A 27,796-nucleotide genomic window follows, 5' to 3' on the forward strand; every position below is an offset into this window, starting at 1 on the left:
CCAAAAGAATTGCCAAGGGACAACAGGACGCCACTCAAGTGTGTCAAATAACAGGGACGGGGCATTGTCACTGAACCCTTAAGGGACACTTCTGTCCTGTGGGTTGTAAGGCCAAGTCAACTCGATGGCAGTGGGTGCTTTGTTTTGTTAATGATGCACTGCAGACAGGAAATAAATCAAGATTTGGAGCGATGGAATGGGTATTGCGAAGGTCAGGTGTCAGGCTCTAGATGTGAGCCTGCAGTGGAAGCCAAGGCTTTGGGCTCAAACCCTCAAGAGAAACAGAAAGAGAAAACATGCAAGACAGGGTGTGGGCATGGGGGACAAAACAAGACAGAGGCATTTCACTAAAGGTACAGCTCCAAGGGAACACCCTGGGGATAAGGGAGAAAGCAATCATTTCAATATGAAACCATGGCCTAAAATTGGAGCGAGGAATCGAAACATTAAGCCCACAATGAGCTGCCTGAGCTACTGGCCTTGGCTTTTTGAAGTGTCCTTTCTACTGGCGAAGCTGGGGGGTGGGGGTGGCGGCAGGGAGGGGGGTTGTGTTTCTAACTTAAGTGTAAAACCAAAAAATATATTTAAAAAACAGCAGCCATTGAGCTGATTCCATCGCATGGCAACCAGGAGGTTATATTCATACCGATTAAATTGCATACTGTTTCTTTTAGCCCTTCAGTCCAGCTTGTCAGTATCTTTTTGAATCTTGACACTGTCATCCAAGTAATTAGGTGTTGCTCCCAGCTTTATGTCACCTTCAACTTGATGAGTATGCTTTCTACGCTTTGCCACTGCTTTCTTAGATGCAAACAGAGCCGAGCCCAGAAGGAACAACGTGACACATCGCTGAAACCTTCCTCTGGGATAGAGCCAACTTCAAAGCCGCTTCGTAATGCATTCTCAGTGAACACCAGTTTTTGTCACCGTTCTACAGAGCATCAAAGGAGCGCCTGTCACATGTCCTGCTGAACGAAACCGAGGAACACTGAGAACTTACATTTCCACTCTCCGCGTCCTCTTGTACATGTAACTTACTTGGCACACATGTTTAGTGTCCCTGGTGGCACAGAAGGAGTCCTGGAACTGTTAGGTTTCTCTCTTCGGCCTAAATCTCATCCTCGGTCCTTGGCTCCGCGCGAGAAAGATTTCATGCCGAAGCCGGGCTCGTGATCCAAGTGAATTTAATGAAAGTTCAAAGAAGCATCAGGTTTTACACGGCACCCATAGGATTCCTTTGACCATGCGGCCTGGCAGAGACTGCTCCGGGACACACAAGGATCTCTCCCCTCCCACGAAGACGACCAGACCACCCAAGCAAGACAAGACAAGACCAAGAGGCCAAGAGCCCAAGAGAACCTCTCCCTTCCGGTCCCTGCCTTTTCAAGGGTTCCCAGGGGAGGTGTGGTGAACGACCCCAGGTCGATTCCATTGGCTGAATTGCAATCACCCGACCCAGGTGGGCTGCTCCAGGTGTAACGCCCATCCAAGCCCACCTGCGGGAAAATCCAGCTTTTGTCTTTTGCTGGCTCTCCTGGGCATGCGTAATGGACTTCCCAATTCCCTAGGCTAAGCTACCTAACAGAACCACAGTGGTTTACACATAGGGTTGCTAACCACAAGGTCGGCAGTTCAAAACCATCAGCCACTTGGAAGCCGAAAGATGAGGCTTCCCACTCCCTGTGAATCAAGACTGTAAATAGATATTTACAGTCTCAGAAACCTACAGGGGCAGTTTCACTCTGCCCCATAGGGTAGCTGTGAGTCGGGATCAGCTCAGGGGCAGTGTGTTTGGTTTGTAGAGTTGGGTGACACAGATGGTTAAGCACTGACTACTGGCTGAAAGATTAGTGGGTCAGTGACGCAGAGGTGTGTCAGAAGACAGGCAATTGCCTTCTGAAAGACCTGTGTGATGAGGGTCCCAACTCCAGTAAAAATTTAAAATCTAAGGTTCACCCCAAAGACCTCACCTTACCTAATTACAACTAAAATGGCCCACTTTCCAAATAAGCTCACAATCTTTTGGAGAGAAAAAAATTCACCCCATCATAGTCTGCATCTTATAACTTCTGACCTCCCCACACTAAATAAGCACCTAATAAATACTTACTTACTGAAAAGACAAATCAATGAAATAAATAGTACTGTAGTAGCCAGTGACTTTCAAAAAGCGACATTAGATACCTCACATACGAAAAAGAAAATAAATATTTCCTGAATCCATGTCGATGCCGGGAGGCATCCCCATCGTACAGTGTCTAAAGTTTACTTTCTGCCTTTATTCGGAGTTAGGATTCTTCCCATCCAAGTTTTACATTCCCCTCTTCATAAACGGTGCACAATCCCCAAGAGAAGTGTAGCACAGCCGCACCAAGAAGTCATTTGATTCTACTAGAAAGCATCTACCCAGAAACGTGAACGACTTACAGGCAGCTGCATAGTTTCTCACTGTCGCTTGCTTGCTCTGCTGCCTTTAGCTATGTCTGCTTGCTCTTTCTAAGTTGATGATCATGTACTCAGAGAGGAGACAGAGATGAAATCAGAGTTGAAGAGTTCGGCTCTCTCAGTCACTTAGCTTTACATCAGCCATCTCTATTTTGTCCAGTCTCTACCCTTTCCTGATTCATTTCAGAGTAACGTTTCAAGCTATACGTTAGCACTTCTCTTACCTTTAGCATTGTTAGTGTGATGGAATTTTACCATCTTTATTCTCCAACCACTTCAGAAATACACGCCCTCTGTCAACTGTTGTAGCCTGGCTGATGGAGAAGGGGTAGGTGATGGAGAATGGAGAACCGGGCTGAGAAGGGAACAGACATTGCTTGCCTGGGGATGCCACAGTAGAACCAGTAGCACATGTTCCAGAAAGACCCAAAGGCTGAGCATCACATCTCAGCTGCCAGTAAGCAGGAACAATGCTTGCCAGGTGCCCCCTGTTGAACCAGACAGTCAAGTAGTTTAGCTTCTTATCTGATAACATGAATATTTTAAATGTGTTGTTATTTTAATTTCAGATCTAGATCTAGCTTATCTTCATTCCAGATTGCTGTGTAATCAGCAGTGGTTTGGAGCATTTCAGCTTTTAGTTTCTCACTAAGTTAAGTATTTAATTATCTGTAAATAAACACTTGCTTAAAGGGACTCTGATTCCTCTGTAGTTTATAAGGTGAACGAGTTTACTCTCAAATATATCTTACAAAATTCTTAAGCAAGAGTCCTGCTACTACTAATAAGAAAACAGAAACCTAAGACTGGGCTGGTGAGTTGATGGGAAGGGAAAGAGAATGTTTCTGGAAGGTTTAGACCTTACTCCTACGGGAAGTACAGTCTTGTGTGTGTGTGAGTGGGAGGTTGGGGCTTCTGGCTGTCAAAACTAGAAGGCAACGGTAGGGCAGCGGGGAGGGAAACAGGAAACAGTGAGGTGACAGCAGGAACATAAAGAAAAAAGAGAAACCATCTGTAAAAGTAAGAGTTGAAATCAAGGAAGAGGAACTACAAACCTCCAAGAAACAAATACAGCCACAAGAGCAAGAAAGCGACCCACAGAGAGAGACAGGCATTAAACGATGAGAAGAGATCAAAAGCTGGAGGAATCATGAAAGAGTAAACAAGATGAACAGAGTGTGGAGGGGCATGAAAAGACAGGCATGAGCTGTTTGGAGCGCATTGTTTGAAATGCACGCGCAGACTCATCCGTTCTTTCCACGAGGGACATTTATCCCTCCTAAGAGCCAATTCTCACAGAACCTTCAGAATTTCTTTTCTTTCCTTTCTTGTCTGAAAATCACTTACGCTTCCTGAGTCCCTTCTAGTACCTCAACTCTCAGCATTATGCATTGTTTTAAATTGCGCCTCTCCATAGGCATGGGGCTTCTCTCCTTTCTTTAGGCGACTGCGCGTATTGTTCCAGGGTTACTTCCACTGAAGACACTTTCCCTGTATTCATCACAAATACACCCAGGGTGGCACTTCTGCTTTTTGTTTGGAAGAAATGAAACTGTCTTGAGGGCAAGTCAAGCACTTCCCAGATGTTCTGCTTCGAATAAATTGACATCTTTGCAATATCGTTTCATCATACTTGAATGTCTGCCAGGATCAGGTTTTAGCTAAAAGCCCTTCAGTGTTCCCATTCAGTTCTCCGCCCCACTAGATTCGGGTGGAATCCGAAGCAGCTAGAAGCAGTTAGAGCCACCGCCTTGCCAAGCAGAATTCACAGTGATCACAGAACCCACCGTTGTGCAGATAACACCACTGAAGGTTTCTTGGCATCTCTAACATTCTCAAGGCGTCAGAGACAGAGATGAGCAGGTTCCTTAAAGGCATGGTCACCAGCGCAACGTCCGCATCTGAAGCAATGGGGAAGTGAATTCACAGGAAGAGCAATACTGAAAGTGGTGATGTGTGCAAGATTCCCAAAGGACTAAAGTTGAGTCTAAGAAAGCATCCAACATCGTAGGATTCCCAACCGAAAGGAGCTACGTTTTGAGTGTGGAGCCAGGAATTCACTTAAATTTTATTTTAAAAAGTGAGAACAAGAGTAAGTAGGAAAAAATATTTGGACCATTCATCCGTTGTATTATTTTATAAGTTCATGAATGAGGAATCCTCCGGGCTGACCCGCTGCTCTATCCCTAGGGCGATTTGCTGACAGAGCACGTAGTATCTGCTCAAGAAAGCGGTATTAAATCAATCAATGGTTTCACCTCTGTTTTTTAAACGAGGCAGCTGGGGTGTGGTACACAGTGATTCAAAATATTGCAAGGGTCAAAGTCAAAGCCAAGTCAACGCATTTGTCAGAGTTACATCAATTCATAATTTCTCTGCAGTTTTCAAACGCTCCGAAAGAGCCTACGTGCTGTGTGAGTATGCTTCATACACTAAAAATGCAGCATTATTAAGGCTGCACGGGAGTGCTAATGCCCCTGTGCCATACGTAACATCAAGAAATCAATAAAGCTACTCTTGAAAATATAAGGAGTTTTTAATCAACTAGAAGCTTCAAATGAACAATTGCTCTTTAGAAAAGTCTTTCCTACGCACAATTCATCTGAAATCTTACCTGACATAAATAAACATCTTTTCACCCTGGTGAAACTTGTTACTAGTGGATGTTTTAAGAGGGCATCGATGGATTTTCTCTCGCTCTTGAGTTGCAAAACAGAATTGATTCAATATCTAGTTGGTCTGCATAATAGCTTGACAAGATTCTAAACTAAAATTTGTAGCAGGGCAAAGACCCTCGCGACCATCATTTCTCTTAAAGTCTGTCCAATGTGTTCAAAACATTTCTGATTATAACACTGCAGAGAGATTTTTTTTGGTGATCATCTTTGAGGCAAGAAATTCTTGATAACATTACATTATTATGGGCTTTTGAAGCCCATTTTGCAATACCGTTTGGTGCTTTCGGTGCTACGTGTCCTGACTCTCGTTCTCCACATACTCTTCCCTAAGCAGAGCATGATGGGACATTGTGTAAAGGGTGGTTTTAGGGGCCATTGAGTCAACTCCAACATGATGGCTCAATGTGTGTCACAGTGAAACCCCACTCCGCAGGGGTTTCTTTTCTTCTTTTTACTCACCTCTTACCTTTCTCCCCCTCCCCCCTCCCTGGCCAACCCCCTACCCACCTCTTACTACTCCCACTGCTGTTCCTGCGGGGTTTATCTGTCCTGAATTCCATGCACGGAGAGCTCTTATCTGTACCAATGAGTGTTCTCTGATCTAGCCAGATTTGTAAGGTCAAACTGGGTCAGTAGCGGGGGGAGGAAACATTCAGGAACTAGAGGAATGATGTGTGTTTTGGTCAGTGCTATACTGCACCTTGGTTGAATCATCCCTGCCTTCTAACCCTTCTGTGGGGAGATATCCAATTGTCTCCAGATGGAATTTGGGTCTCCAACCTCCCTCATTCGCATCATTATAGTTGTTTATTTGGGGATCTTTTGATGCCTAACACCTGATCCCATCAACACCTCATGATCACACAGGCAGGTGCGCTTCTTCCATGTGGGCTCTGTATTTGCTTCTCTGCTAGAGGGTGGCTTGTTTAACTTCAAGCCTTTAAGACCCCAGATGCTATATCTTTTGATAGCCAGGCACCATCTGCTCTCTTCCCCACACGTGCTTTTTCACCCACATTAATGTCCATAAAACACCCTTAAAAATTTCTCTCCATGCTGGCTTCCCATGGCTGCATTCCAAATAGAAGTGCCCTCCCACTAAGCCTACATTTTCAGATTTGTTTTACTAAACAATATACTTCCTTTTTTAACGGTGTTGTTGGCACATAATCCATGGTGGATCCAATTCAATAGTTCAATCATATCAAGAAGAATTGAACAGTCACTACTCCGATCAATTTTAGAACACTTTTTCACGCTAAAATCGCTCTTAAAATCAGTTGTGCAATCACCTTCCGTTTTAGTGCTCCCTCCCCCCTCCCACATACTTTGTTTGCTTCCCCAACCCCCCTCGGTTCCCGATGGCTGATAGGTACAGACCTAGAGTTCCACACAATTCCTATCAGGCCACTTTGGATGGATTCCAGAATCCAACTTTCCAGTTAGCAGCCAAGTCCATAAACCCTGTGCACGACCCAGGGGCTCGGGGTAAGTGTGGTAACACTAGAGGCAGACACCCGTAGATAGGGCGGTTGGTAAATTGTGACACTGTCTGGACATTGTAAGTCTGGTGAGATGGCAGTAGGAAGGGGAGCTGGGCCTGAGGTGCACGCTAGTCGCGTGGGGGATCGGTCGCTTTCACCATGCTGTGGCTATGGTACAGAGAGGAGCGGAGGGAGCCAGCCCCATCAAGAACGAAGGGCCACGGGTAGAGCCACCTCCGTTGGACCCCGCGATGCCTGCACAGAGAGGTGGCAGCAGGCACAGAGAAGGCAGCGGACGCAGTGGCACTGAGAGCGCGAGAAAGAGCAGGGGGCTTCCTGGTTGAGGAAAGCGGGTTGAGACGAGGCTCCTTTGCAGAATGGGATGTCCTTTGTATGTTCATCAGCGCGGAGGAAGCTGTGTAAAGCTGCCCAAGCAGGATGAAGATGACACAGACAAGAGGGTCAGGGGTGGAGAGGCCAAAGCCCCGAGATAGGTATGCTCGTGGGTACAGTTGAGAAGAGGCTGCCCTTTCTCCAGAACTGCCACAGCCTGGCCGTCTGACCCTGACGTGTAACCTGTCAGTGTCCCTTGCAAACCCCATGATCACGAGTACTGGGGGGCTGGTGAGCTCTGTGTGGCCACTGCAGCACACTGAGAAACCAAGCTCATGAAGGAGGCACTTGGTGTCAGGATAAGGTCAAGGAGGCTGGAGGATGGAGGCCTACCTGGACCTGGTTGTTCTCTCTTCCTCTTGTGAAGTCAGAGACGATCAGCTGCTCCCTTCGTTCCCTTTCTGTACAAGTTCTCCTGAGTACAGTCCCCATGGACAGCTTTTCTGAGCTCCCCTCTCGCTTCGCAAGGGGATAATCTGGTGGCTTTTCCTTTGTGGCACAAGGACAGGGCATGGAAGGCAAACGAGAAGCAGAACTTTCTTTTGTTTTTCCCAACTGTCACCAGCACATGGAAGTCATGCGGGAGTGGGTGATAGTAAAAAACAAGTGTGTCTAGAGCCTTACAAAGGGTTCTGCTTGATCGCGTGAAAGGAAAGAGGCTTAAAATGGACCCCAGGCAAAAGAGTGAGAAAGTTCTTCCCTCTAAATCTCACTCCCTCCAAGTACTCATGTAATGTTAAGATGCTCATGGCCATGACTGGTAGAAAGGAAAGAAGCAACGTTTTTATTTTCTCAGTAGTCTCCCCTCCCCTTGGTTTTGACCTTGACCATGATGCCGTGAGGGTGAGGAGGGTGATGAGACTGGCGGCTATTTTTCTGTCGAAGCATGGAGGAGTAAACTCTTAGATCAAAGGTGATGGAGTGACGGTACCTTTGCTGCTGTAACAGAATATCACAGCAGATAGATTTGAAAGGGGAGTTTATTTTCCCACCATTTAAGAGGCCAGAAGTCTGAATTCTGGTTAGAGGTTATGAGGTTCTCCATTCAGTTCTCCCACCCCCCTCTTTCCACGCCTCTTCCATCTCTCTGTGACCCAACTTCCCTCTAGGTCTTCCTTTCAACCTGCGGGCTATGGAAGCAGAGATGAGGTTCTGGAAGCTCCCCTGAGCCATGAACCAAAGCTCAGCAAGGAGCCATAATCCAGTCCACCTTGCAGGGCATGGATATTGTCCTGTGGGGAATGCCCCAGGATAGAGGCAGGGACAGAGGAGGGCAGGGATGATTATCTGACCAGATGCACACAGGCCCAGGGCCCTTCCTTCTCTTTGCCACCCGACAATGCATGGAAGGACAGAAGTGCCCGGAGGGGAGCAAGTTGGAGGCCATCACCATCAGCCTCCACAGAGCAGTGAAATCACTGTCTCCGTGGCAATGGGAGGCGGTGGGAAGTTTCTGTCTCTGTCTCTCTCTCTTGCCGTGTGTGTGTGTGTGTGTGTGTGTGTGTGTGTGTGTGTGTGTGTGTGTGTGTGTGTGTGTGGTGTCTAGGGTATGATTTTAGCCTCAGTTTCTATAGTTCAATGTTTCTAAACTCCCGAACAATGCTCACATGGCATCTATCTTCTTCATTGGTGCTGGCTTCTGTGTCTAATCTGCTCTTTCTGTGACTCAAAGTGATTAGGTGTAAGGCATGTTCTATGATGACAAGGTTTAACAGAGGAAATTCTAATCCCAAATGGGATTGCCTTCTCACATATAGGGATTAAAGTGCGTGGGGAGAGGAGGGTACAATTCCATCCATAGCAGAAGGCTACCCATGAAGTAAGCCACAAAACCAAAGGGAAATAATCACTTGAGACAGGAACATACTAGAAAATAAGGAATGGCCTAAAACATCCAAGGTCAGAAATAGAAACAGGATCTGCACCTAGAGATGTTGTGTTAGTCCAGATAGACTAGAAAAGCAAATCCAAGGACACCCGTGCATATAAAAGAGAGTTTTATATAAAGAGTAATTGTACATTAAGAAAGCATCTCAACCCAGTGCAGTCCAAGCCTATAAATCCAATATTAGCCCATATCTCTGATACCAATCTATAAAGTCCTCTTCAGACTCATGAAACACATGTAATGACACTGAATACAGGATGATCACAGGACAGTGGGTAGAAAGTCTTTGGGTCCAGTGGCATTGTGAGCATCTCAGTGCTGGCAGGGTCTCCACGTGGCTTCTCCAGTTCCCAGGGCATGAAGTTTATCAGCATAGTACCATGTGTCTTATGCTCAGAGATGTCTCGCAGTCAGTGAGCGGAGAGAGAGAATCTCTTCCTCCTCCAAGGAGGAAAATACAGGAGTTCCCAGAATCCTCAGGAGAAGGCCATGCCCACATAGAGGCATCACTGGCTATGACCTGATTGATAGACTTGACTCCACCCCTTCACTCTTAATCCTTTCAAGTCCCAAATTGACACCAGATTATGTAACTGCCACAGATGCTTTTTTTTAAAAAATGGAGACTAAGCAAGCCCAAAGAATACATTCAGGAGACTGAGGCCCAAAATGGCTCCTTGAGGCAATGTTTCCAGAAAAGTGCTTATGAATTAGCTTGTATGTTTTCACTGGAACAGGATTACATTTTCACAGGGACAGAATAACTAAGGACACCATGTTTGCCAAGACATTTTTCCGATTGAAATGCTTTCCTCATATACAGGACCACCATTTAGCATTGTGTGTGTGTGTGTGTGTGTGTGTGTGTGTGTGTGTGTGTGTGGAGAAGGTGGTTTCTACCAAATCTCTTAAGGATCTAGAATGGCAAGTTACGGTCTCCATAAGTAAGTGAGTCACTCATGTTCTCCTTTTGTAAGCATAAGATAAGGCCTGGAGTTTAGACCAGAATCAAAGCTGTTTTTTATATGTGCATGTAAAATCCATGCTCAAAGATTATGTTTTGTGCAGCAAGAGGAGGAAACGGAACTGAATGAAGACTTTTCTTTCCCTATAGAAACTCATGACATAGGAAGAATTATGCCGGTTTTTGCTAATGCCACGTAAGCACACCCTAAAATAACTAAGAAAAAATGCTCTGCAAAGACCTGAACAACACGTGTGCAGAATACCTGCATATTCTGTTTAACAGAACTGGGTTTCAAGGAAAGGATCATTGTGGAAATCAACCCGAAACCATGAAACAAGAAAAGCCATTTATAAAACATGAAAATGAGCAGCCCAGGAGGCTGGCATGCATGGGGTAGAAAAAGAGTGCAGTTGTAGCTAAAGCCTCAGATGAATTTCTCAAGAACACTTCATCCTTGCAGGAGGATTTTCTCTAATTCTGTCAAGGTTGGTGTCTGCATGGGTTATGTGCCAAGTAATTGTCTGGTTGCAAGTTAACAATGTTGAGAGGCTATTTTAAAGATGAATGGGAACATAAAACATATTGTGTCCTATTCTCCATTTTAAATCTATCTCTGGAGCAAAGCTTGTACTTTACAAGAAAGAAAGAGATTCAGGATTCGGTGTCCCAGTGCTCCACAGCACCCAGACCAGGTCCCCAGGGTGCACCAAGAATCTGGGGTCAAGGTGGCCCCATTTAGTGCATACCACCAAAAGCACTCCCTTCTAGGGTCCCCAAAGCATTTTCAGCCATTCTGCCCCCCCCACCAATTGGAGGTCGAGCCTCTCTTCTTTCCTTCCAATAGACATACATTTGTGTTCCCCCAGACATGTTTTCTCCCTTTCCCCTCTCCTGGCTTGTTTCTCCCATCAATATCCCTCATTGCTCTGATAGGGTAGTCTACCTATCACCATGGATTTACATGGCAGCCACTTAGTGGACAACATCCCCTTCCCCTCCCTTGACCATTTTAACCCAACTGGCGTGAGGTAACCCACTGCCAAGTGACCTTCCAGATACTTACTTAGAGCAGATGCTGTGTGGCTCATTGGCATCCATCTGGCTCTGTACCAGGCTGTCTGGCCCCCAGTCAGCAGACTGCATGCCCTACAACCCTGAACAAATGCTGATTCTATTGCTTGTTTCTACAGCAGCGGACTCATACAGTAGTGTGAGTAATTGACTAACTTTACTCAGCATGATATCTTCCAGATCCCTCCACATCTTGAGGTGTTTCATAGTTTCATTGCTGTTTTTCAGGGATGCATAGTATTCCACTGTCCGTATAGACCAGCATTTTAAAAACCAATCTTCTATTGAAGGGAATTTAGGCTGTTTCGAACTTCTTGCTATTGGGAACTGTGCTGCAATGAACATGGGGGACCCCACACCTATTCGTGATGTGTTTCTTAATTCTAAAGAAGAAAATAAAAGCTATTAGACATAAGAATAAATTTCAAGACAGATAACCAAATTGAATTCATTCTTTCTCTCTCCAGAAAAGAGCCCACAAAAAAATCAGTTAGTCAGCTCTATAGTCCCTGACAATGCAAAAACATTTTAAGAAATGACTTAATGGGATTGTTTGGAAACTGGTCTTCAGAGGATCTTTGCTTATCTAAAGATCTAATTTCTGCATTAAATATGTATATATGGGTCCATTTTAATATTTTAAATGTTTAATTGATTATAGATAATTTAAGGAAATGATGAAATACATTTTAAGATCTTGGTAACTGGATCTCTGGTTACTGATATCTGACATATTCTTCTGCAATTCAAACTCATAACATGGTAACATACAATTTATTGATGTTATTGTGCTTTATCCCACAAGATATGTAACTAGTGTGTCCCATTTGGATCTCAATCAAAATTTTAAATGAATATCTAGAATATCATAAAGTAATGTTTGCATAATCATACATGGTGAATTATAAGTGAAGAAATAACTCTACCACAGTGAGCTTTTAGTTTATGATTTATACAGTAATTAAAATGTTTCTCATGAAAAAATAAATAAAAGAAATAGAGGAATGTGATTTTTTTATATGAGTTGCAGATTTTTCCCCCCCTCACACCACTCACCTTAGAGCAAAAACATTTGGAGAGAGACAGTTCAACGTCATAAAAATATTTGTATAGTTGTTTTACATGAGGGACATATTGAACAGGGCCCTCCGTGCATGCAAACATTATTTAAGTTCGGCCATCACACGCTAGTAATTTTCAAGAGTGAGAAAAAGTGTACATCGTTTCCACGGATACCGTGGCCTCAAATACAATGCTCACTTCATCAGCAGCGCCCACTGTGCTTTCTCAAAGGGTTGCCTTCTAAAAACAGACACTAAGAAAAAGTGAAAGGGGAACGAGAGGACATTCCGTGTGTGAACTCTGCTCTTTCCTATTCAAACTATTTCCATGACCGGGAGTCATCATCAGCTTCCTCCCAGAGATGTTCCGGTCAACCTGAGGATTACCTAAATTCACCTGAACGCATGAAAAGCAGTTATGATTAGATGCTGCGGTAAATCGGTTGTATCTGCTCACGTATGGGCTCGCTGGCAATGCCTTTTGAATTTTGAGGCTATAAATCATTCCCAAACTCAAGTTCATGCATGTATTATGATATGGATTGTTTGTACTCCTCTGTTGGCATCATTCCACTTGATTTAATCATTACCCCTTACAGACCGGCACTCGTCCATTCAGCACACCGATGGGACTGAGCCACCATCCACCTATGGATATCAATTATACTTTGAAAGCTTGCAGTTTGACTCATGCAGAAACCACTGTGTGGGGATCATGGTGTTTTCATACAGACTCCATTATTTACTCTCAACAGTGTCACCCTTCCCCTGAGTGATCACACAGCAGCTGTTAACCTTTTAAAGTTCTTTCAAGGATGCTTTACAAACCCAAAGGAAGGCTTGGCCTTGAGCAAATGCTTTCTGTTCTTATTTTTAAAATGAAAACAACTCTTCTCTGAATTGCTGAAAATGAGGCAAAGCTTCAAAGCTGCAACCTAAAGTGCCATAAGCTGCAGAGACAGCTTTCTGCCATGTCTGTGTCAGCAGAGTGGAACTTTCTACCAGCTGAATGTGTGTTTCCCAACTTCCCCTCCTCATGCATCTCTGAACAGAGCACTAGACTAGAATTCCTAGTAGTTGTCTTCTTCTTCTTCTCCCCCCACCTCCTTCTCCTTTTCTTCCTCCTCCTCCCCAGTTTAGGGCCTGTTAGAAAGGATTTCCCACAACTCAAACTGGACAACTGAAAGAAGGCCATCATCCACTCCCCAGCAGTGGAATCGGAAAGCATGTTTTTTTTTTCTATCTGAGTTACTGGGGGGCTGGCAGACAATGCCCCACAAGTCTCAAATCCCTGGATCAAACCATGCATACCTTCTTCATATCCAAGAGTGCTCTATGGCACCATGCCCTCAGACAGACAATGCACATAGACATACCCTCATGCTCGCCAATAGACCCCCACTCTTCCCTCCAAATGCCACCTCTTGGGTAACAGAAACAGCAACAAGGGGGGGGAAACACTGCCTCACCACCACAAACCAATCACAATGGCCTCCCTTCAGTGGAAATGGCCATTTCCGCATTGCGGGCTTGTATGTCAGCACCCAAACCGCTATGCTTCCCCAGATCTGTGCTCTGGTGACATAATACGCACGACTGTCTGGGGAGAAGATATCCAACAAGAGCAGTACAGTGGGGCCCGTTATCCACTGAGTGCCATGCGCTACCAGGCATCCGCGTGGCCATTCTTCTAGGGGCAGCTGTGTGAACTCACACAGAAAAGGCCTCACCGATGTTGCACCTGAGAGAAACCCTCATAAATGTCCCTTCTTACACCCATCCTTGAGGTGAGTGTTACAGACCACGGCAGAGTTTGCCCCTATCTGCTGCCGTGATTTTTTGAAGAGGTATAGGGCCAGTTTCCTCTCATTTGAACTTTTAACAATAAACAAAATGTTTTTGTGAACATTTCTGCAATGTTTTTATGAACACATAAGTTTAAATTAAAACAATATGTGTTTTTTGACTTAAACATTCTACCTTCTCATTAAACCTTCTTTGATACAAATGTCCTTCATTAAATATCTTTAGCCATCTTTTTTTACATGTATTATTTTAATTAAACATCTCTATTTTTAGACATTTAGAGGTGTAATTGGGGATGCATTAATTATGGAATGACTCTGGTAGAGCATACAGAAGCCTCGATCCATGCAAATACCCAGATGAGTTATTTTTCTGGTTTTAGTCCACATTCAAAAACTGGATTTATTTGTTCACACTGAGGGTTTCCAATTCTTAAGAACTACTTCCTGCTTTTTTATTAAGTCTAGGTGTGATACTCTCTGGCTGGCTGCAAAATACAATTTACCTCATTTGTAAAAACAAACAGCCCTTTGCTTCTCTAGGACTACAGCCACACTTGCAGTTAGACGTTGCATTTATTCCTTATGATTGCTTAATCTGAAAGAAGATCATAGAATAGTTGATGCATTTGAAGCATGGCATGGTAGTTACATTATTTCATGTCAACTTAATCAATAGTTTATAGGAGTGGGGTCTAGTCTGTCAATCAGATCACAGCCTGATTGATGCCTCCTTGTGGGTGTGGCTTTCTCATGATAATTCTCAGAAATTCCTGCCTCCCTGAGGCAGGACATACACTCTCTGCTACACATGCCTGTTGACAAGCCACATGGAGCCAGGATGATGGCAGCCAGAGCCCTGAAGCTGGAAGAGCCACGTGGAGACCCACACCGGGGCTGAGACGCTTCTACCACCACGGGATCCACCACTGGCCTGTGATCTTCCTACATTTGGCATCGCCGCTGCGTGAGTGAGCTGCATGAGCTGCATGAGTCTAAAGAGGAATTTATAAAATAATATTGGACATATGGGCTAATATCGGACTTATGGACTTGATCTGGACTGGACTGGGATGTTTTTCTATATACAATTGCTCTTTGATATAAAGCTCTCTCTTACACACGTGTCACTGGATTTGTTTCTCAAGCCAATCCGGTCTAAGACCTATGGTATTGGCAAAGGCTATTGAAAGTACCTTGGGCTGTCAGAAGAACACACATATCCATCTTGGACAAGGTCACACCAGACACTCCTTAGAAGTTAGGGTAGGGAAACATCATCTCACGTACTTTGGACATGTCATCAGGAAAGACCATTCCCGGAGAAGGCTATCAAGCTTGGAAAAGTAGAAGGGCAGCGAAAATGAAGAAGACTCTCCGGAGATGGATTGACACACGGACTACAACAATGGGCTCAAGCACGCACAGTTGTTGTGAGCATGGTGCAGTGTCTCAGTCTGGTGGTCACTGGGTCACTATGAGTCAGAACCGATTCAATGGTACCTAACAACAACAATACGCTTTTAGGACAATAGAGTAGGAGCGGAGCTTACCAGTTTTAGTATCTTTGATGGTTTGGACCTGCTAACCGCCACCCACCAGCTGCTCTGAGAAAGAAAACTCTCACTATAAAAGCAACAAAAACCTACTACCAGCTAGTCCCAACTCATAGCGACCCTATTGGACAGAGCAGAACTGCCCCCTGAGGAGTTTAAGGTGGTTCAAGTGGCCCTATCTTTCTTCCACAGAATAGCTAATGGGTTCAAACAACTGACCTTTTGTGAGCAGCAGCACGCTTTAACCACTGTGCCACCAGATTTCCTGTCGCACTATAGACCCTGTTACATGCTTTAATCATTTCGTGAAATCATTTGTCAACACAAAATATAATACTATACAGTCCACTACACTCAAATCGGTACAGGTAAATGATTGCTGATGCCCCTGAAGGGACAGATGAATGATTACTTATGCCCTTGGCCTTCACTGCTCTGAACCAGAAGCAATTATTGCTTATGCCATATATGCGTATTCCCAAGTTGGTAAATGCTATGTGTAAATTCTTCTATAGTACAACCATACTTGGAACCTGTAAAAAAGGTCCTACAAGGTCAAGTAATAATTTAAGCTTTTTTTCAAACATATTTTAATGACACGGATGGAAAGCACATTCTTCGGCTGTAGAGAAAAAGACAAATGCCATCCCCATATGCTGATGACATAGTTTAATTGTCATGAACTAATGGCAGCCGCAATGGACAATTAATTGGTTCAGCTGTCTAGTGATTGTTAGAAAGAATAGGTTATGACCAATAATTCTGAAGATAAAAATCATTAGCTTTGTCAGCTATTCCCTGGTTCAATTAGTTCGTATCCAATAATTCCACCTAACAAATCATTTCCTGTGGTTACTCGGGACCTTGGCAGTTTCCCTGGAAAGCACTGTTGTTCTGAACCAAATATTTCTTGGGAAAACTAATAAGAAATCTCCAGGACTCTGACATGCAATTGGCAACCATTCCCTTGATAATATTCTAGGACGTATTATATCCACAATGTTCCATAGCATAGAGCTGTAGAATATCAATAATTCATTTGCTTTTTTCGGTGATACAGACATAGAAAAACTTTGTATTGAAAATTCTAAACTCACCCACAGATCTTCTTTGAGACGGCAGGGCGAAGAACTAAATGGCTATCCATTCAGGCTTGAGTTTTAGTTCAAGTCCAACAGGAGCATCAAAAAACAGTCTGGCTGGTAAAGGAGCAGAAACGGGATCAGGGAAAACTTCTGAAGATGTGGTGCTTTATAAAGCCCAGAAGGATAGTAGGCCTTAGAAGGTTGGTGGAGCAGGTATTTCAGGCAGGGAGCATTGTGTGGGAATGGCACTGGGGCCTGGAGCGACATAATGCACTCAGGAACTTGCATATTGCTGAGCATAGTTGGAAAGAGAAAGCTAGCACGAAGGAAGTTGGCAAGAAATGAGGCCAAAGCACAGGCAGGAAACAATCCGTGAAGGACATTCTGTGTTAAATCAAAATGACCGATCTTTATGCTGAAGAATATGGATATCATTCAAGGATTTTTAAATGGAGAGCTGTGATAAGACCTATTTGGCTTTATTGAGAGATTTCTCTGGCAATGGTGTGGAAAATGGGAGGACGGGGGTAGGACTGAAGTCAAGGATAAGAGATCAGAAGCTTTTGAAACAACGAGAAGGAGGAAAGCCTCGGAAAGGTGGTGAACACGAAAATAAAGAGTAAGACAGGAACTTTTTTTTTTAATTTAGAGAGGTGGAGTAACAGGAAATGTTGAAGTGAGAGAATGGGAAGAGCAGTATTCAGATAGTACTCAGAGGTCTGGCTGGGGACCCTGCCACCTGTAGAGCTGGTCTCTGCAGTGGGGGATTGATGCTGTTCACTGATACCCAGTCTGCTCACACTCATGGCAAGACCGTGTGGGCAGCGTAGACCTGCTGCGTGGGATCTTCAAGTCTGTGCTCGTTAGATGCTAGATCACTAGGCCTGCCTTCTCAAGTGCCTCCCTAAGGATCCCAATTACCAATCTTTTGGCTAGTAGCCGAAACCTAACAATCCCAGGGACCCTTGAAACAGGGAATACTGGAACAAAAAGATCATCATATACTATAGTCATTATTTTTATTTGGGAAATGTTGAAATTGATACGGGTAGGAGATCCAGGTACAGATATCGGTTGTGGAATTGTTAACACAAGAACACAGAGTAGATTCAGGAATCATCAAGACATCCCCCTAGAGCCCCCTCCATAAACACACAAAAGCATGGCTGTCCAGTTGCCTCTGACTCATGCCATATTGCAGTGTAGAATGTTTCCATACATGTCCTTGGCGGCCAGCTTTGTGGAAGCAGATTTCCAGGACTTCCCTCCATGTGCCCTCTAGGTGGCTTCTAACTTCCAACTTTAGGTTGGTAGTCAAGTGCAAACCATTTGTGCTACCAGAGAATGCCATGGTTGTTGTTTTAAATCCTTTTATTGGCATATACTTCACACACCAGACAATTTATCATTAAGGAGTGTTTTACCATCAGCTCCACAATCCGTTTCAGAACACTTTTTCATATTCTTTGTTGTTAGCTCTCCATTTGCCTTCAATCCCCCCTGCCATACCCGTAGGCAATTATTAACCCGTTATTGTCTCTACAGAGTTAACTATCCAGGATCTCATATACAAAAAAGTACATATAACAAACAAAAAACAGTAACCATGGTAAAACAAAACAGAGAAAAACCCCAATTGAAAAGAAAGCAGAAAGTATTAAAAATAGAAACAACTTTAAAATGGGTCAAAGGTGCTGCATTTCGCTCAACAGAGCTGTCCAAAGGGAAGTAACGTACACAGGCTGGTGCTTGACTGATAAGAGGGAGGTGTGAGTTGATGGACTTCCAAAGGCCATCTTACCTGTGAAAACTGGAACTTCAGGTGATGTATAAGATGTATGCAAAATGCAAGGATAAGTTCCATTAGTGACCAATAGAAATCATTTGTTTGCTTTTTGCTTTCAAATGTACCTCCGATTCTCCTTATTCATAGCTATGTACTCATGGTTCACTGTTCACAACTTAAAAGCCATTAATTACCAAGATCATTACTGGTGTCCTTCCTCAGGGCCAGCCTTGGAGCTACATGTGCATGCACACCTGCACGTACACACCCACACACCATTCTCTTCTGCTATGATCTACAAGTACATTGCAGGTAAAAGGTATTCCACAAAGGACTTGATTTTTACTTGTTATAGCAAATTAGAAGTTGAATTAACGCAGTGGTTAACTGGAGAAATGGGGAATTTGTTCATTGAAGCCTCTCTTTAAATTTCTTCTTTCTAAAAGTGGCTTATTGAGATTTCCTTTATTTTGTGAGAAGACAGGCAGCAAGCATCAAAAAGGATATGACCCCCATTCTAACAATTTGTGAGACAATTGCCCAAATGTCCTAGCAATGATGAAATAATTCCTTCATTCATAACTAATAGTGTCTTCCATGTAACTTCAAGCCTGTGGAGCAAAGGCACGGATGAGCTCCAGGTGCACTGGCTACATCCTTTGTTTAACTTATGGAAGACTAGCTAGTTCCACCATCAGTATACTACGTTAGGATGAGAATGAACACATGTCCCCATTTTCTCAGGGTAACCCCAGTTTCCTCATGTTATCTAAATAGTATATTAAATGTCCCAGTTGGGATAATAACTTGAATGATCACCCTAGTGGCTTGGATTGGGCATGTTAGGAGAGAGTTCTAAAATTGAATAGCCAGGGATCAGCCCCTTGTGTCTTTCTTAGACCCATTGTGAAACCAGGTCTTGAGATGTTTATCGGCAGTTCATGATTAGAAAGAATGGATGGTCATTCAAAGAAAACATAAAATAAAACTACAATTGAAGTGATTCTTTTTTATTAATATGTACTGTATCATTCCATAGTCCAATCATGCCGAGCAGAATTGCACACTTGCTGCCATCACCAGTTTCCAAACACTGTTTTTCTACATAGACAACTTGACACTGCTTCCACTTCACCCCACTCAACCACTGACCCTCCTCCTCCCAAAACCCTTATTCTACTTGGTGTGTCTATATGGTCATCATTTTCAATAATACAACTGCGACTTTGGTTGGCTTTAGTTTTAATAACAAAAGAACAAAAATACTGTGGTCTGGCTAACAGTTTGTGATATTTGTAAACTGGATATTCTTGTTTGGTACTGTTGCTATTTGGTCTATCCGACTGGCCAAATGCACCCGGGGCGGGCGGGGTGGGGGAGAGGAGACAGGCGGGGCAGATGTATATATGTTGGGCTTCTCTTAGGGTCACTCATAATTTTCAGATTTCACTATGACCTCACAGGTGACTACAGAAGTGTAGAGGTTAGATAACAAGCAAAAGTCTACAAATAACCCTAACCCAGATATTTAAGAGCAAAGGATGAGACAAGATCTAGAATATAGCCAGTTGACCTCAAAGCAGGAAGTTTACCAGAGTATTAGAGAAAAATGTTGAACTGCTACAATCTCAAACTGGTCCTGAAAACCCACCCACCACCCCAAGCCAACAGCATCCAATCTGTGAAGAGAAAGACTGGAGTTTTTAACCGAGGCCCGCATTGACAAAGAAAGCAGTACAGATGTGGGGCCAACATGCTGTGAATGGGTAGCAAGAAAAAACAGAGATGATAAGAAATCACATACCCCAAATGAGACTGGTCTGGATGGGACTCAGACTTGCCCAAGAATGAGGCATGGCTACCAAGGAGTCTTTTTGGTTAAGGGATGAGGTAGCTTCTTAGAAGGCACACTCACCCTAATGTTAGAAAGAGTCAGACAGACACACTCCGTTCAATTAACAAAAGCTTAGTTGTCCAGGGAGAGAAAGGAGTCTAAATATAGCATTGTGTCCCTTCTACAACAAATCCTTATTGAATGTCTGTGATGTGTCAGGCACTATTCTACGTGGCGACACGAGATGCACAGTCAACAAAGGAGCAAATTCATAAAATAGCTTCAGAAAACGGCAGGTGCTGTGAGAAAGAGATTGTTTCAGATGGCCTTGTCAAGGAAGTTCTCCCTAAAAAGATGTAATCTGAACAAAGAGCAAAAGCCATCACGTAAGACAACTTCAAAATGAAGAGTAACCATTGGGATGACAAGCATGGAGCATGTTGGTGACCTGAACACATGCAGTTTGATTGGCATCGTGAGGCAGATGCCAAATGAGAGCAACTGGTGAATTACGGGGGATGAAGTGAGGTGAGCAAACGGAGACAGATTGCGAGGGGAACTCCGCCTCGGGTCTGAGCTTCTAGGTCTTGGAGGCTGTGCGCAGCTGCAGGGAGGGGTTTAGGGTAGGCCTTCTGGCAATGTTACAAAATACGTTTCCACTGGAGGAAAGCCCAGAGATGCATGAGGGAGTCTTTGCAAAAACAATATGAAAACAGATTCAAAATCAATTTAGAAGTTGGTCGTCACAAAGAAGCAGGACACTTTCTCTATGTTAACAGGAAGGAATGAGGGGAAGGGTTAAGGGTCAAAGTGGTTTTATGATATTAGTCTATAGTAGAATAGGGAAAATACTAATTAGAGATTTCAGAAGTCCTGAAGATTGAAAGTGGATTGTAGCGGTGATTGGCAAAGGCAATGTAGAAAAGACAGACAGACAGCAAGGGTGTAGCAAAGGAATAAGAGTGAGGGGGCGGAGGATACAGCAGCTCGTTTACTATGAAATCGTCTGAAAGAGTTTCAGGCAAGGATTATATATATACTGAATGAGAGGAGGTAAATCGAATGTCACGCAGCCATGAACAAGGATTAGGGTACGTGTTCTAGAATCAGACCGTCAAGAATTGAACCTCAACTCCCCCACCATGCCACAGAGCTCCCTTGTACAGTAATAATAACCGTAAATGCATCATTTTCACTAAGCACTTCACACATATTTACATTTCACAATCATTCAGGGAGTTAGGCATATGGTATTATCCATATGGTATCCATTATATTTTCAATCATTTCACATGCATGTAAAGTTTTAACAGTGAATACAGAAGACCAACAGTGAATAAGGAAGAAGAATCGATGCATTTGGCGCTGGTAAGTAATATTGAAAATACCATGCACTGCCAAAATGACAAAGAAATCTGTCCTGGAAGAAGTGCAGCTAGAAGGCTTTTTAGAGCCCAGCATGGCATGCCTTCATCTCGCACACTTCGGATGTGCTGTCTGTGTCTGGAGAGACCAGTCCTTGGAGAAGGACATCATGCTTGGGAAAGTAGAGAGGCAGCGAAAAAAAGGAAAGTCCCTCCACGAGTTGGACTGGCACAGGGCTGCAACAATGGGCTCAAGCACAGAACCATGGGCACCTGGCACAGGACCGGGCCGAGTTCCATCCTGTTGTGCAGACAGTTGCTGTGGTGTGCAGAGGCAACTGACTTGATGGCGCCTGACTCCATAGTTACCCACAGGGCACAGATAAGTACAAGTTTTTGGCCTCTAAAAACTTCAACCTGCATGATGACATGCTAATGACGGTTCCTATCTCGTATGATTATTGTGAGTCTTTAGTGAAGTGATACCTGAAAAATGATTGACACACTGCCTGTCTCAATAGAAATGTTCAAAACCTGTTAACTAGTATTATTAGAAGAGGGAAAATGTTAGTCTAAAAGAGCAGAGTTTTCATGAGAAAGAATCGTGCTCTGGAAGCAACCATGGAAAATAAGTGCTCTCATTCCACGTCTGGCCTAAAGCAAATGGTGCATGAAGCAAGCCAACTCCATCAAATTAAAACAAAATTCCTCCTGCAAACGCTTATCTTGGTGCCAAGCAAGAAAAGGAACAGGAGAAAAGAATCAGGAAAAAAGGCTAAGACGATTGGAGACGTTTTTGCTTTAGCACACAGCCCAGGAGGGACTCGGTGGAGAATGTCAACTTGGATGGGCAATGTAGAGGACCATGGGGTGGGTTTGAACTTCCAGTGGGCACTGCATGTGACCCACATTTACCTGGCAAACTGGCCTTAGAGCTGAACCCTTGCAGAAACTAGGGCTCCATTTCACACCCACGAGATCAAGGCCGTCAACAGGGTCGCTGCTCAAAGAGGAAACGCAACTTAGAAAAACAGGAAAAAGGAAGCCTGTTTTCCAAGAACCGTGTGGATGTGAATCTGATCGAGCGAACCTGAGTCTCAAATGCAGCTAAGAGATGTTAAACCTCTACTAAATGTTGGGGCCTAAGCTAAGTAATTTTACACTTTCTATCTAGGGCAGGGTGGCACTCCTGTGGGTTTCTGAGACTGCCACTCGGCTGGAGTCCAAAGCCCTGTCTTCCTCTCATTTATTTGAAACGGAATGGAATTATCCACAGCAAATGATGCAGTGTCATCAGTTATCAGCTTTAAGGGTGTACAGAAACAAAGCCGAACTCATAGCCATCGAGTCAATTGTGACTATTGTCTGTGACCTCGGAGTGGAACCTTGCAAGGGATTTAGAACCCGCAGAACAGCAGTGCTGTGAACGGATCAGTTGGTAGCATCATAGGGTAAAAGAAGATAGAAGGTGGGAGTGAGTCTGACCTGCACCTTATGGCAAGTAGGTGGCGTTGGAGTCACCCTCTCCCTTGTACAGCCAGAAAAGAACATATATGCCCATCCTGCCATTTTTTGTGTTTTTCCCCTTTTTCCTGACTTTACTCAATTCAAGCATGATGTCCTGTTCTGGAGACTAATCTCTTACCAGAAGCTGTGTAAGTAAGCAGATGATCAGTTAAGCTGCTAACCTGAAGGTCATCCTTGCAAACCCCAGCTGCTCTTGTCGGAGAAAGATGGGGCTTTCTGCTCCTGCAGAGTCACAGCCTCGGAAACCTACAGGCACAGTTCCACTCTCTCCTAACGGCCACCAGGAATCAGGATCACCCTGATGGCAGTGAGTTTGTTTGGGCATGATTTGAGTTTGGATCTCCTCAAAGCACGTGCGACAACACGGCACTGCCCTCTCTTTGAGGAACATGGTGCCTGGGCTTCTTCCCCAACAGAACTGTTCGTTCTTCTGACAACCCACAGTGCATTCAATATTCTTCACCAAAATAATAATAATAATAATCCAAATGCGCCCGCTGTTCTTTGCTGTTCCTGACTCCTTGTCCCGCTGTCACAAGCAGATGAGGTGATTCACAAACACGCAGGCTTACAGTAGCAGCTGCTCTGCAGGAGAAAGATAAGCGGTTCTCTTCCAGAAAAAAAGGGCAGTCAACTGGACATCCCTCGAAGAGGGGTAGTGGGGAGGAGATGAGTCACTCAGGGTTCAGTGTAGCAATAATGAAACTCACAGCCTTCCTCTAGTTCTTAACCGCTTCCTTCCCCCGATTATCATGATGTCAATCCTACCTTGCAAACCTGGTTAGACCAGAGGATGCACAGCGGTACAGAGGGAACTGTAAACACAGGGAATCCAGGACAGATGAACCCCTTAGGACCAGTGGTGAGAGTGGTGGTACTGGGAGGGAAGAGGAGGTAGAAATGGGGAACCAATGACAAGGATCTACATATAACCTCCTCCCTGGGGGATGGGGAACAGGAAAGTGGGTGAAGGGAGATGCCGGGCTCTCCACCCAAGCCCTGTAATTTGGAAAACATTAAAAAATTAAGTAAAAGGAAGTGGAATGTTCATATTTCCACAGGCTATTTAAGGAAAAAGTTATATTATAATAGATCAGTGTTTATATATACCTCACCACCAAAATAATTAAGCAAGATTTTTTAAAGAGTAATTATCAGAAGATCTTTCATTTTGTATTAAAATAAGTTTAATAGTTATGTAAGTTTATTTGACATTATAAAATCTGAAATATGTTTGACTTGTGAAACATAGCCTTAAATTCTAAAGTACATTCTGTAACTTATACAAAGCATATGAATAAAATCCTATATTTAGTAACATTTCAGGAGGAAAAATATAAATTTAAATCCTCATTATAATTTATTCTGTATTTTAGATAATGAAATTGACTGGCTCTCTCAAATCTCAATCTGAACTAGAAATGAAACAAGAATCTCTGATGTGAGGCTTTTTCTTTATCTCTAACACAACAACTGATTTTCTTTCCACCTTCATTTCTTCTTTTCCATTTATTGAGCACCAACTCTCTATCAATTACTATGTATCTAGTCACTAAGTCTCCTGATTGCCATGAGATTGAAGAGGAAAATCATTTCAATGTAAATAAAAAAGAGATATGAGCTAAGCATCAATTTTAATGAGCTCACAACAGAAACAACAAAATCAACCTGTGAAGTCCCATGAGGCACTGATGTCCAGAAAGAGTTCTGAAGAATACGTAGATATAGAAAGCCTTATAAAAGTGTACCCAGGTGAGGGACGATGCTGGGAGAGTGGAGGGTGAGTGGGTTGGAAAGGGGGAACTGATTACAAGGATCCACATGTGACCTCTTCCCTTGGAGAGGGACAGCAGAGAAGGGGGGAAGGGAGACTCCGGATAGGGCAAGATATGACAAAATAACGAGGTATAAATTGCCAAGGGCACATGAGGGAGGGGGGAAAAGGGAGGGAGGGGGAAAAAAAAGAGGACCTGATGCAAGGGGCTTAAGTGGAGAGCAAATGCCTTGAGAATGATTGGGGCAGGGAATGTATTGATGTGCTTTATACAATTGATGTATGTATATGTATGGATGGTGATAAGAGTTGTATGAGTCCCTAATAAAATGTAAAAGAAGAAAAGAGGAGAAAAAATTGATTAGGGCAAAGACTGTACAGATGTGCTTTATACAATTGATGTATGTATATGTATGAACTGTGATAAGAATTGTATGAGCCCCTAATAAATTGTTAAAATTAAAAAAAAAGTGTACCCAGCAAGAAGCACACCAGCCTGTGCGATCACGAGGTGCCAAAGGGACCAGGTATAAGGCATCATGCAAAAAAAAAGAATATATATACCATAGTGAATGAAGGGGGAAGTGCAAAGTGGAGACCCAAGGCCCACTTGCCGGCCACTGGAGATCCCCTCATAAAGGGGTTTGGGAGAGGAGATGGGTCAGTCAGGGTGCGAGGTAGTACCGATGAAGAACACAGCTTTCCCCAGATCCTGGATGCTTCCTCGCCCCAACTACCATGATCCAAATTCTACCTTGAAGGACTGGATAGGGAAGAGGTTGTACACTGGTGCATATGGGAGCCGGAGGCACAGGGAATCCAGGGTGGACGATACCTTCAGGACCAGGGGTGTGAGTGGCGATACTGGGAGAGTAGAGGGTGAGTGGGTTGGAAAGGGGGAACCGATTACAAGGATCCACATGCGACCTCCTCCCTGGGAGATGGACAGCAGAGAAGGGGGGGAAGGGAGACAAAAAAAAAGTGTAACCAGCAAAAGTGGTGAGATTTGCAAAGACAGAGAAAAGGACGGCGTTGAGCCCTTTCCACGAACTGAAGGTGATCTGAGTCAAGACTAAGACATAGAGAGCTGGGGAGAGATGAATTTACAGTTGGGTCTGGCACAAAGGACGAAGGATCATTTTACATTCCCTCACTCTTCCTAACAACAATGAAGAACTACTAAAGACGCGAAACTGGACACTGGCCTGGTCTGACTTTTATTTCAGAAACATGATCATTTTTAAGGTGAAAATTTAATTTTAGAAAAGCAAGTTGGATTTAGAGAGGGTAGTACAATGGCTTGAGCCCAGGGTAATAAGTCAAAATTCAACCACTAACAAGAGAAAGGATGAATGCAAAAGGTATAAAAGATGTGAACTTGATAAGACCTCACTCCTGGTGAGATGGAAAATGAACAGAAAAGTTGGAGAGAATAAAAGGGTGTGTTCAGTTTTTCTTGGATAATAATTGGATATCAGCTGATCAGTTTGGCAAGATACCACACAAAATTAAGAGCAGATTCAATAAAACCAAAGCTAACCCCACTGCAGTTGAGTGGATTCTAGGTCAGAGTAATCCCAGCATAAAGTGAGCAGGAACCACCCCACAGCGTCGCCATTCTTTTCTCACAAAGCTGCTGGGCAATTCAAACCAACTACCTGCCCCTTAGCTGCCCTTCCGCCAAATGTGCTCCGGGTCCAACGTATCTGTGGCTCAGTCAAAGGAAACGGTGCAAAAAGTCAGCTGCGAGGAAATGTGAGTCCAGGAGTCACATTTGCAAATCAATCAGTATGCAAATCAATAAAGCCTTCACAGAAAGTGTGCAGATTAAGACGCAAAGAGGCCTGAAGGTAGACTAGTATGGATTACTAATGTTTGAAGGAAAGGTAAAGAAGTGGAAGCCAGGGAAAAAATGTCCTGATACTATAAAAGAGTAATATAACGAAAAATGAGTGGAGAGTGTTTTACTGGAAATTCGTCAATAATGCTTAATGATAAAGAGAGATACAGAAAGAAGAGTTAAAATGTGATATACTTAGTGATGTGCGGCTGCAATGAACAGAAAACATTTAGTTAAGTTATAGAAATAGGTTGCAATGAGTTTGGATGCAAAAAAAAATGACCCAAAGATGGAGTCCAGGGTTGTTTTCTTCGCAGAATCCCCGCTATAAAAAGCAACTAGAAAAATAAGCTAGTGGAGACAGGGGCTGTTGAGGCAATGCAGGGGTTTGTGACTGTGTGGGTTCATGAACGGGTTTGGTTTTGCTTTGCTTTGTTCAACAGAGACTCCAACAAGTCTGGAGACTGAGGAGGATATCCGGAAAGGACAGACGGGCAGGAAGCGTGCTCATCAGTAGTACAAGACACTGATAGACACCAGGAGGAGCAGGATGCACCAACAGAGATGACATTACTGACAGCGGGATAAACAATCCCTCTGAAACAGAGCTACATGACCAGAAGCGGGTAGGGAAGAAATAGGAACTTCAGGATGTTGCCTCCTGACAGACTTCATCTTCTTCCTGACTTAAGAAATAAACCAAGCCATCTACTAATGTGATGGAGAAGCCAGTAGGATCTGGCCCAGGGAGCATGTTGAAGGTCTAAGATAATTCAATATAGAGATGTGCTCATTTGCTCCTTGGTAAAGAGCTAACTGGGGCGGGGAGGTGAGGGTTGTTGTTAGCAATTTCACAAATAAAAGTATCAAGAAGAACTTAAAATATTCTTGCAAATATTTTCATTCTCTTTTTAAAAATTTTACTTTGAATCTTTGTTTCTTGATAATAACTGGCACCAACAAAATAACAACAGTCCTCACAATCAGAAATAAGCTTTGTATTGAACAAATACAATAATATTCTAACAAGTGTTTGTCAAAATATATTTACCATAAATTCCATTATTTTCCAAAACAGAGAAATTCCTTCATTTCCTGTATTGGGGGCAGGCCTAAGACTATAATAACAGGGAAATCATGTAAATTTAGTTGTACCTTCAGTGTGACTAAATCCTTAACAGATGTTATAACAGACTTTTGCTGGTACTCCTGTTCTTACCTTGTCATTTTGTTCAATT

Source organism: Tenrec ecaudatus, chromosome 7 (genome assembly GCF_050624435.1).
Source record: "Tenrec ecaudatus isolate mTenEca1 chromosome 7, mTenEca1.hap1, whole genome shotgun sequence".
NCBI lineage: Eukaryota > Metazoa > Chordata > Mammalia > Afrosoricida > Tenrecidae > Tenrec > Tenrec ecaudatus.